The sequence below is a fragment of the Erpetoichthys calabaricus genome, chromosome 3 (assembly GCF_900747795.2).
Source record: "Erpetoichthys calabaricus chromosome 3, fErpCal1.3, whole genome shotgun sequence".
NCBI lineage: Eukaryota > Metazoa > Chordata > Cladistia > Polypteriformes > Polypteridae > Erpetoichthys > Erpetoichthys calabaricus.
Window position 1 is genome coordinate 157226212 of NC_041396.2, and position 12502 is coordinate 157238713.

The following is a 12502-nucleotide window of genomic DNA, read 5'->3' on the forward strand; positions in this document are numbered from 1 at the left end:
ATAGAATACTGCACACCTTTATTAATGAGCCTACAGCTTTACCATGATCTTAATTAACATATTTTTAAAACATTTGATAAGATCTGATCATCAACCAGCTGTTGCCTATAGGAACAGCCAAGCACTACATTTACGAACATATTGCCAATGTGCAGAGTCACACTAAATTATTCACGGTGCTTTAAATGCGTCTTTAATGTTTCTCCAGAGGAGCGGAAATGTAATTTCAGCTTTGCTGTGAGTGAACTACAACTCCTGAACTGTTCTTAGCCACTTATTTTTCATTCAGCAACTGCTAGGAAGACCCATTCATTTAAATGTATAAATATTTAAAAATTCTTCCAAGTCCTACAGGCAGAATATGTTCTTAAAAGCATTCAGAGTCCGAGGCAGTGAGTGGATCAATTCCCATAAGTCAGCATCCCCAATTTTTCCAAGAACAAAATGTCAAAATATTAGAGTTAATTTGCATATACCATGGCTATTATCATTTTTAAAATATATAAAATCAATGTTTCTTCACTAGTTGCATTTTTTGTGTTAGTTTTTATAACATGTCTACTATATCACGTATTCCTGAGAGCTCCAGGCTTTGATTAATAGCTAGACCACATGGTGTTCTCTTAAGTATTTCAAAGTATTTTCCTATCGTACTTTGAAGGATACTGTGGGTTAGTTATTTAGGTGACTGAAAATTAGCACTTTATGAGTGACCATGGGGGTCCATGTTTGTGTTTGTACAGTTCGATAAACTGATGGGTTCAGGCTGCATTTCTGCCTTGCTTCTGACACTTCATGAATAAACTGTAATTCCCCATGGCCCTGTAATGGTACAAGTGCTTTCGCAAAATGGGTAAATACAATACAATACCCTGTGCTACAGAGCTAATTTTTGCATTCTGCTAGGGTTATGTTGTTGAGGTTTCAGTCCATCCATTTAGTGAACTCAATTAATGCAGTCCATGGTCATGGAGGTCAGAGCCTATCTCAGCAGCAGCAAAAGCAAGGCATGCCCCAAAGCTAGACAGTGTGCCAGCTTTTTAGTTCAAAGAAAATACATTTTACTTTATAAAAAAATAATAATAATGATATCATTATGTTGGGTCAATTTAGAGTCACCAGGTAAACTAATAAGCTTACTTTGATGATACAGAAAAGAGGATATCTGGTGAAATAAAATGCAAACTCTGCAAAGTTGGCTGAGTCAGCAATGACAAACACTGTGGCACAGTAGTGCCCAAGAAATCTGAAAGGTGTAAACAAAACTCATACATCTATACAGTAGAATCCCTGTATCCACAGACTCATTTTCCACACTTTCAAATATTCACAGTTTAATGTGGCCCAAAAATATTAAATGGAAAATGCCACTAATAAATGATCGCCACATTCTGTGAGCAGCTCGCAGTGAAAACCCAGAGTGTGCCAGCAGTATGCAAGGGCATCTAACATAATTTTTGACACACTGATCTGTTGACTACAGTAAAAGCCAGCCTTAAGCCTCTTCTCACTGTCCATATTTGTTACCTGCTTATCACAGTGTTTGTGTAAAAGTAATGACCCCAAAGATCCAAAGTACATGGCAGTTCTTCAAAACCTAAGAGAAGCCGTAAAGTGCTTTCCATCAGTAAAAACAATAAAGAATGTTGAAAGAAAGAAATGTAAAAATGTGTTTAAACTGTGTGTGTGGGTAAGATATTTTTCATTGCTCCATCTTCCTTGATGGTTAAGCTAAAAAGTCAATCTTGTTCATTTGAGAAATACCACATCTATATAATGCATAATGTATTTTATCATTATATAATGTAAGTAATTGTGCATAATCTATCAATTAAACTTCATCATAGGTATGTATGAAAGCAAAAAATGACTTGTGTATAGGGTTCACTACTATCTGTGATTTCAGCATTCATGGTAGATCCTAGAATGTATTACCTGTGCCGTTGACTACACTTCCAGTGCATGTCTATCACAAGCAATACTTACACACACATCCGTACCCAGCTCTGTCAAAGCCAATTAACAGCTACCATTTATATTTTTCTGTATTTGTATATGATCTGGGAGGAAAAGTGGAGAACCCAGAGAAAATCCATAACTGCTGCCTCACAACTCAGGATGTCTGAGCCTAGATAGTAAATACTTGCATTCTATGATCATCTTCTATGTTTTTCCAGTATAATCTGGTTTTCCTCAGTTCTTCTACCTACAGTACCTGAAGATTAGCTCGATGGGTGTATGTTAGTGTCCTATAATAAAATGCTGTCCCATCCAGGGTTTGCTCTTATATACCCCAACCTAACCTAACCCTTATACTCAGTACTGCCTGTATAGGGTACATTTTGCCAAGACCCCAAACTCAGAAAATAGGTGGCTTTAAGAAAATCATATAAGATTGTTCAGAGACTGATTCATGTACCATCATGTATGCTTTTTTCTCTTCCAATATTTTAAAAAGACAAATTTACTATTTAACTTTGTTAAAAGTCAAACATGATTAAGTCCAGTCCTTTATTATATAATCTGAGCTTTTACCTTTATAGTTAGAGTGAAGTTGAATTAAAACTTAAAGAAAACCACTGATGAGACTCTGGAAAGGGTTGCAAAATTGTTTAACCTGGAAAAGTTTAGAAAAGTACTCAGTTTTTACTTATTGTTGTAGTCTCAAAGGTGTGATAAGTTAGACAGAACCCTAATAAAAATTTTTGCTGGACATTCTCACCTTAACAAAGCTTAATGTTAATGACCTCAAGATCAGAAACACTCTGGATAAAAATTGCATCCATGGTGGAACAGCAAACCAACAACTTTTGCTCACTGAAAATACTTTTCTCAAGTTAGTCTCCTGCACCTTGCTGATCAAAAAGAGTTTTGGTGCACTGTTTTATGAATAGATGATCTAAAAGCAGAACATTAGCAGAACAGTGTGGATCGACTTATATCTATAGGAGAGCTAATAGTGCTTTAGTGCTTTACACAGTAAAAACCATTTATCACAATAATAGAATTAAATACAATAGATTAAATAATAGAATTAATACAATAAATGAATTTCCCCTTGGGATTAATGAAGTATCTATCTATCTATCTATCTATCTATCTATCTATCTATCTATCTATCTATCTAGTAGTGTTATAGTTTGGGCACATTTTGAATGATCGGATTCTGGATGAATTCAGGACCATAAATTGTACTCTGTGTTAGAGGATTCGTCAAGATTCATAGGATTGTTGTCCTTGAGCAGAAGCTGAGATGTAGCTGTGCAGTGCAGCAAGACAATAATTATAAAACAGTTAATCAAATCTACATCTGAATGGCTAAAGAAAAATCAGTTTACAGTTGTGAAATGGCCTAATCAAAGTCAAGACATAAACCTCTTGGAGATATTATTGTAAACTTCTAAACAAGCAGTTTAGACACAGAAACACATGTATACTTGTGTTGATGCAGTTCTTAATGGGAGTTTGAGTGGACAAATCTCCACTACTAGTGCTACAAATGTCTTTAGCAATAAGTATAAGTGATGTCTAGTTGCTTTTCTTGTTTCTAATGGTGATATCACCAGTTACTGTGTCCGAGGGTGTCACTGGTTTTTCACATTGAGAATGAACTGTTACAAAAAGAATTCATTCTTATGAAGTTTTGTAATTTATTGCTATGCAGCATTGATTCACAGTTAAATAGCAATCACCGGTCAGTAGTCAAGGGGTGTCAATTAATTGTAAATGCACCTTATGTGAAAGGTCCCTTGTGGTGAATCTGCATGGTGGCCTATCCTATGTACACAATGAACACAAAAGAACATTCCAAGCAACTCTGTGAAAAGGAGATTGAAAAGCACAAGTCAGGAGGTAGAGACAAGAAAATATCCAGGTCACTGAATATCCCCTGGAGTCCAGTTAAATCAGCCATTAGGAAATGGAAAGATTATGGCAGAGCTGCAAATCTGCCTAGAGCAGGCCATCCACAAAAACTAAATAATTGTGCAAGAAGAAGACTAGTGAGGGTGACCACCAAGAAACCTCTGAGAACTCTGAAGGAGTTAAAAGCTACAGTGACTCAGATTGGAGAGACAGTGCATACAACTGTTTACTGGGTGCTTGACCAGTTACAGCTTTATGGGTGAGTGGGAAAGGGAAAGCATATGAAATCTCAGTTAGGGTCTGTCATAAGTCACCTGGGAGACTCTCAAGTCAGCTGGAAGAAGGTTGTATGATCTGATGAGACCAAAATTAATCATTTTGTCCATGAAACATAATCGACATGTTTGGAGTAAGCCAAACACTGCACATTATCAAAACACGTCATTCCCACCATAGGGCATGGTGGTGGTAGTATCTGGCTGTGGGGATATTTCTCTGCAACGGGTCCTGGAAGGCATGTGAAGGTAGTGGACAAACTGAATGCAGAGAATTACTGTGGAGTATCGAGTCAGACCACTCCCGGACATTAAAAAAGCTTTGAAAAAGTCAGTTCATTCTGTCAGTCCCCATGCATCATGACAGAGCTTGTTCAGTATTGCAAAGAAGAATGGGGAAAAATTGCAGTATTAAAAAAGCTGGTAGAGCTGTCCACACAGACTCAAGGCTTTCATGGCTGCCAAAGGTCACTGACTTGAAATGGGTGAATACTTACAAGATCAATTATTTTGTATTAAATATTTGTAATTAATTTAGAACACTTACAGAGATCAGATTCTGCAGAACATCTGAATTGCTTCTCAAATGATTTTTTAAATTAATTTAGTTTTTTATATTTTTATTTAATTGGCAGTCTTTTTTCCTATAGTGTTAATGTAATTGGATTAGGATTTTTCCTGTTGTTGAAGTATAAGGCTAGCAATGTCGTGTAAATCATTATAGCAGATTGTCCATTAAATAGTCGTGTCCCTTTGGGTTTGACCCCATACAGAGCTGTTAGAAGAATTAGGGATTGTCGTGACTCCAAGATTCCCTAATGCAGTGTTTCTCATCGTTTTTGTTTCTTAATGTTTTAACCTGTAAGGTTATCTAGAGGTGCACACTTTTGAAAGCACACAGCTAGAAAAAGTAATATCTCCTAGCGATAAAGAGGAAAGCCTATTAATGTTAGCTACTTTTCTTTTAGCAAGAAGGCTATATATGACAGTACTTTTTTCTTACCAATTTCAAATTGAGAGCCTTTACATTCCAACTAATAAAGTGTTCTGGTCTTAATAAATAATAAGTTATTTAGTCTTTGGGTTTTACACTTCACATTTTCATATGCCCATTTGTTATCCTTTTTGTTTTAGGTTTTGAGTTTCCCCTCAGAAAGTCATGTTTTGTCTTACTTGCATTTACCTGTTGAAACGCTTCCTAACCAGTAGCATCTCAAAATATTTAAGGGGATATCAAAGAAAGAAACTGAGAATAGTTCCTCTCCTTTCCATGCCACATTACCCTGCTTTGCCCCAGAAATGAGAATATGATCCAACACTTAATCCTCTGACATGATGGCAATTTGTACTAGAAACAGTCAGGTTTTTTCTGACAGTTTAATAATAAAAAGCTAGTAGGAAAGTAATATTAAGTTTACAGTTTCCTAATATACAAGAAACATGGTACAGCTAAATATCTAGAATATAATAATAATAATAATAATAAATTTTATTTATATTGCACTTTATATTTTAGCAATCCCAAAGTGCTACAGAGTAAAAATAGAATAATAAAATAAAAAAAGAACAGAAGAGTCTATAAAATACTTTAACAAAATGACTTTTTAAAAAGATGAGTTTTTAGGTTTCGCTTAAAGGCCTCAGTCGACTGTGGGGCTCTCAGGTAATCAGGGAGGGCATTCCACAGCCTCGGCGCCATCGATGAAAACGCCCTGTCACCCATGCTGCTGAGCTTAGTTCTGGGGACTTGAAGAGTGTTAGAGAGTACAGAGCGGAGGGAACGTAAGGAGTTATGGGGGGTAAGGAGTTCCTGTAGATAAAGAGGGGCATGTCCATAAATGCACTGATGGGTAAGAAGGGAGACCTTGTACTCTATTCTGAATGAAACAGGGAGCCAGTGAAGGGTTTTCAGGATTGGGGTGATGTGATCATACTTTCGCACCCTCATCAGGATCCTGGCAGCACTGTTCTGAATATACTGGAGTCTCTGGATACTCTTGCCAGGAATCCCAATGAGGAGTGCATTACAGTAATCCAGCCTGGAAGAGACAAAGGCATGGACGAGCTTCTCTGCATCTGCCAGGGTGAGTAATGGGCGGAGTTTGGCGATGTTCTTGAGATGGTAAAAAGATGTGGGTGTCAAAAGTAAGTTGGGAGTCCATTCTAACACCCAAATTAGTAACAGATGTGGAAAGAGGAATATTTTGGCCAGAGAAAGTAATACTGGTGATGGTAGAAGAGCGAAGATGATGTGATGTACCAACTAAGATGGCTTCTGTTTTGGATCTGTTCAACTGAAGAAAATTGAGCCTCATCCATGCCTCTATCTCCTCCAGGCAGGTAGACAATGTAGATGTTGGCAGAGGAGCAGTAGAGGAGGTGGGAGTAGTCCTGAGGTAAAGTCAATTTTTGTATGGCATTCTTCACTGAATGCAGACTCAGAGCGCTACAACAAGTTTACAGGTAACAGAATTACAAAATTTATCAGTTACAAAATACACAAAAAACACATATAAAAATTAAGGTTAGCTTTAACACACAGTAAACAAAGCGGCTTCAATTGGATTAACACAAAAATGATCCTACGTCCAATGATAGGGTTGGTTGACAATAAAGAAGAGGAAAACAAAAACTCTTGTCAGCACCATCCATAGAAAAAATAAACCTCTGGAGGATCTACAGTTAGTTATAACCAGTGCTTGAAAATTAACCAAATAACTGATGGTACTCTTTTTATGGCTGTACGTTGAAATTCAGTCAAAGAGTTGGATGAGTGGGGTGTCCTCCACAAAGACTCACAAAAAGACACCAGTATGCTAAGAAAAGGTACCAGTACAGTGAAACTTTGACAGTTGATTAAAAACCATGGGCGGTTTTGGGTGGTTTAGGAGGGTGAAGATTTGTGAAAATGGTGTGATTCATGAAAAGGTGCTAGTACTCACCAGTACACTAAGAAAAGTTGCATACTAGTTCACATCACGAACTGGTTTTATTAAAAAGTCAAAGACTAAGTTAGACACAATCACAGTTATAGATACCTAAGGCAATTGACCGCACACCATCTACTTGACATTTTAAAGTATAACATAAGATGTGATTTGCAGTCTAAATAAATGAATTGCCATGGACTTGATGAAGTGATGTGAGTCCACGGCAGTTGACTTGTCGACGAGGATAACAATTGCACTTTAGACTGATGGAGTGTTGTGACTAAACATGGGGGCTGACAGGGGGCGAAATCAGTTGATACCATCAGGAAGTGTATACTCACAGTGTTCAGAAAAACTCTCTGTGTGCTATGGCTAATGGAGTTACTTCTTAAGTTCATGCTACAAGGAGATTGCTGAAGGGTCACAGCTGGCCGCCAGCAGTACAGCACAGTGCAAATCTTCAGACTGAGATGCTTCATGGTGTGAGTCCACGGCAATTCACTAATACACAAAAAACCTTTCATCCTTGGATTCTAAGGTTTCCATTTTTTCTGGTCTATTTTCCATGAGATTATATAAATACATAGGAGATGTTAGTGAGATTATTAGTACTAATAATGAATATTTTACTAGTGAGAAATTCAAAATATGGAGTAGTTTGTTTAATATCGCTAGTACTATAAGATGACAATGGTAAAATTTTATAATTATGCTGTACAGAGAAAAGAACTGTGTAATATCTGTCTGTAATATCAATACTTAATAAAGTTTCTAATGGTAACTAAAATCATGTCAACTCAGTGAAAAAAGACTGTATAATAATAATTACAGTCATATAAAAAAGTTTGGGAGCCCCTCTCAGCCTGCATAATAATTTACCCTACTTTCAACAAAAAAGATAACAGTGGTATGTCTTTCATTTCCTAGGAACATCTGAGTACTGGGGTGTTTTCCGAACAAAGATTTTTAGTGTAGCAGTATTTAGTTGTATGAAATTAAATCAAATGTGAATAACTGGCTGTGCAAAAATTTGGGTCCCCTTGTAATTTTGCTGATTTGAATGCATGTAACTGCTCAATACTGATTACTTGCAACACCAAATTGGCTGGATTAGCTCGTTAGGCCTTGAACTTCATAGACAGGTTTGTCTAATCATGAGAAAAGGTTCTCATTTAAGGTGGTCAATTGCAAGTTGTGCTTCCCTTTGGCTCTCCTCTGAAGAGTGACAACATGGGATCCTCAAAGCAACTCTCAAAAGATCTGAAAGCAAAGATTGTTCAGTATCATGGTTTAGGGGAAGGCTACTGAAAGCTCTCTCAGAGGTTTAAACTGTCAGTTTGAACTTTAAGGAATGTAATCAGGAAATGGAAGGCCACAGGCACAGTTGCTGTTAAACCCAGGTCTGGCAGGCCAAGAAAAATACAGGAGCAACATATGCCCAGGATTGTGAGAATAGTTACAGACAACCCACAGATCACCTCCAAAGACCTGCAAGAACATCTTGCTGCAGATAGTGTATCTGTACATCGTTCTACAATTCAGAGCAATTTGCACAAAGAGCATCTGTATGCCAGGGTGATGAGACAGAAGCCCTTTCTGCACTCACGCCACAAACAGAATCACTTGTTGTATGCAAATGCTCATTTAGACAAGCCAGATTCATTTTGGAACAAAATGCTTTGGACTGATGAGACAAAAATTGAGTTATGTGGTCATAACAAAAAGCGCTTTGCATGGCAGAAGAAGAACATCACATTCCAAGAAAAACACCTGCTACCTACTGTCAAATTTGGTGGAGGTTCCATCATGCTCTGGGGCATGTGTGGCTAGTTCAGGGGCTGGGGCCCTTGTTAAAGTCGAAGGTCGGATGAATTCAACCCAATATCAACAAATTCTTCAGGATAATGTTCACACATCAGTCACAAAGTTGAAGTTACGCAGGGGTTGGATATTCCAACAAGACAATGACCCAAAACACAGTTCGAAATCTACAAAGGCATTCATGCAGAGGGAGAAGCAGAGTGTTCTGGAATGGCCGTCACAGTCCCCTGACTTGAATATCCTCGAAAATCTATGGGATGATTTGAAGCTTGCTGTCCATGCTCGGCAGCCATCAAATTTAACTGAACTGGAGAGATTTTGTATGGAAGAATGGTCAAAAATACCTCCATCCAGAATCCAGATGCTCAACAATGGCTATAGGAGGTGTCTAGAGGTTGTTATATTTGAAAAAGGCGGCTCAACTAAGTATTGATGTAATATCTCTGTTGGGGTGCCCAAATTTATGCACCTGTCTAATTTGGTTATGATGCATATTTCATATTTTCTGTTAATCCAATAAACTTAATGTCACCGCTGAAATACTACTGTTTCCATAAGGCATGTCATATATTAAAAGGAAGTTGCTACTTTGAAACCTCAGCCAATGATAAACAAAAAAATAAAAGAGGGGTTCCCAACCTTTTTCATATGACTGTATACATTATCATTTATAATAACAGTCAGACTATATCAGCTATGACAAACATGTCCAGAGCTTGTCTCTTTATGGATAGTCATTACTTTTCCCAGTATGTGAGATGCATTTTCAAGGTCTTCTCAGCATTCTTTATGTCTACCGTATACAATATTTATGCATGATCTCTAATCATCACCTTCATTCTAGTTGGATACAAGGCCACAGTGTATTCCTAAAATATATATTTGATGCTTACTGTCATTATGAAATGCTCTTTTTTCTGCAAACTTACCATTGAAATCAGGAAGACTACTGGCCCAGTTGCCTTTATAGACGATTGTGCATTCACCCCTGGCACAAAGAAGAATAATCTCTTTTACCAGAATTCCTAGAAGTTTATAAATGAAAGCTCTCTAGTCTCATTGGCTGGGAGGCAATGTACTATTCCAAATTCTACTTTTCTCTTAATAGCATCTTCAAGGATTTTATGTGACGAACCTCTACACAAACTGAGTGAGATTTCCATCTTCCATTCACTCAGGTTATTTCTATTAGCTCTGTTTTCAAAATGTGTATGTTTACAGTATTTTTCATAGCTCAATTGACATGTTTTAATGCAGCAGCATAAGTTTGCTCTACGTTTTTCCGTACTATATGTTAATATGTTTCTTGTTGTATTAATGGTGTACCTTCTACACTCCAAATGATTGCTTAGATCATTCTTGTTTCTCAGATCTCATGTAACTTATTCTTTAAACTGCACACGCTCCCCAGTCTTCTTTCAGAACTGTCAACATTGAGGATGAGGATGACAGGAAAATCTTGGATTGTGTGGAATACGGCAGTGAAGTAGTAGACTCAAATAAGCATGCACCATGGCTAAAGCTGATTCTTACATGTGTTGGAGTTGTCTCTTCTAGTGCTGTAACATCTCAGTCATCGAGAACTACATCTATTCCTTCAGGGTCTGCCTCTGATTATGCTGCTGAATCTAATCTGGCATTTGTTTAGGAGGCATTATATGGTTTGTACCATAGAAAGCTTCCTTTATAGTATTTAAGGGCATGATATTAAGATTAAAAGAAGAAGAAAGTAATGCTTCAGGAGAGTTTGTCTCAGGCATTTCAGCCTGACATCCAGGCCAAATCAGTCACTGTCTTTGTTTAATTAATAAATGAATTAGGTTTCAACATTTTGTGTTTTTGAGAACTCAGGGTTACTTTTAATCAAACATTAGATTCATATTACTGTGAAATACATACATACTAATATAGAAAACAAGTTGAGGGTAAATACTTTATCATGGTACAGTATTTTTTTAATTCGTGAGGATCTCTTAATTTTTAAGACTACACCTGAGATGAAGTTTGGTATGCTGACGTTTTTAGTATGTACTAAAGTTCATAGATAGTGTGTGCACTGTAAAATGTAAATGGACTGCTGAAACTGAAAAAAAATATGGAATATTTGTATAAAGTTATGGAATTATGGAATATATTACATAATATACATAATATTTGTGGAAGGCAATATACATGACAGCCAGCCGTTTAGCCAACATCCATGTCTCTATTAGTACCTCCACAAATTCTAGAAAAGTCTCCAGAATTGAGCTGGCCCTCACGAATAAGTGTTTTGATACCTACTGTATAATTGTAAGAGCACACATACCACCACAGAATGATAGAAAATATACAGAAGAATACTTCATTCTAAAAGAATTGCTCCAGAGCAATAAAAGAATAAAGAGCAATAAAAGAGCAATAAAAGAATAAAAGAATTGCTCCAGAGCAATTCAAGTGATCTATGATCCTCTTTTTTGTATGAATTTATGTTTGCAACCCATAATTTTGTCTAGTTGCAACCTTGGATACTTTTATACCCACACCATCTCATGTTTTACTCCCTGCATGGAGGCTAGAATCAGGGAAAATTCGCTCCCATGTTTCCTTTCATTTTGCTAACACTGAGATGATTCAGTTTTCACTACTAAACAAAGTCAGCTATCATGTCTTTACTTTCCTTCACCTAGTCCTGCCTGTAAATTCTGTCTATTGTAGTGGACTCCATTCACACCATAACCAGCAGCAACAACATCAACACTGGTGCACCAGAAGATGTGGCAGTCCTATAGTGCTGTGAATCTGAAGTGAACACACAATTTGTCACAATACACAACATCAAACAAATCAAATCTTTGTAGTGCATTACTGAGCCCTGGGAATGAAACTCTGATTACACCATTCCAGAAGCTGGATTCAGTTCACTGAGTTGAGTTTATAGGAAAAGGTGTTTTTTTAAGTGTTTGAAATTCTAAAAAACTAAAGGAGAAGTTCACATGTTTTGTTATATGAAAACATTTACAGTAAATACTTAACTAGAACTGGTGAAAATACTCTCAACTTATTTGGTAACTGCTGCTTATAAAGAAAAAACTTTAATGAGCTGAAGATCCCACACTGTTCCCCATAAAATCTTATTCAGTCAAAAGTATTACATTCTTTATAAACACAGCTTCTTTCCTAGTCATGCACTTAGTGTCAGCACAATTTATTCTCATACAGTAAATTATTGGTCTAGTTGAAAAGTAAGCAATACTTTCTATTGTCACCTCTTGGAACCTAGGAAATAGTGACATATCAATACATGATATGAAGTGTGATTTGTGCTAACTGGATGTAATGAACATGTCAGGACGCCCTCAGGTATTCTGCTTCTCATTTCTTCTTTTGAGAACCCACAGAACAATACTGCTTATCCCTCATTCAGTAAATATGAAAACTGTAAGAATAAAGAACATGGAACAGGTTTGTGGTAGAAAGATGTACTGTATGTAGTGTCAACCAGTGAGGAAAAGACTGAATAACCAATTGAATGCCTTTGCAAAGTTTGAGATGTAGAGAGCCATTACTGCCATGAGCACCAAGCACAGTGGAATTTTTATTTGAATATGCAAGTGCTAGCCATATATAACA

The 12502-nt window shown here is 36.9% G+C and overlaps 1 protein-coding gene across 1 annotated transcript in view; it reads left to right on the forward strand.

Annotated features, from left to right (window-relative positions):
• gareml (GRB2 associated, regulator of MAPK1-like) overlaps positions 1-12502 on the forward strand; it is a 238860-nt gene that overhangs the window by 210479 nt on the left and 15879 nt on the right. The gene's annotated exons all lie outside the window — the stretch shown is intronic.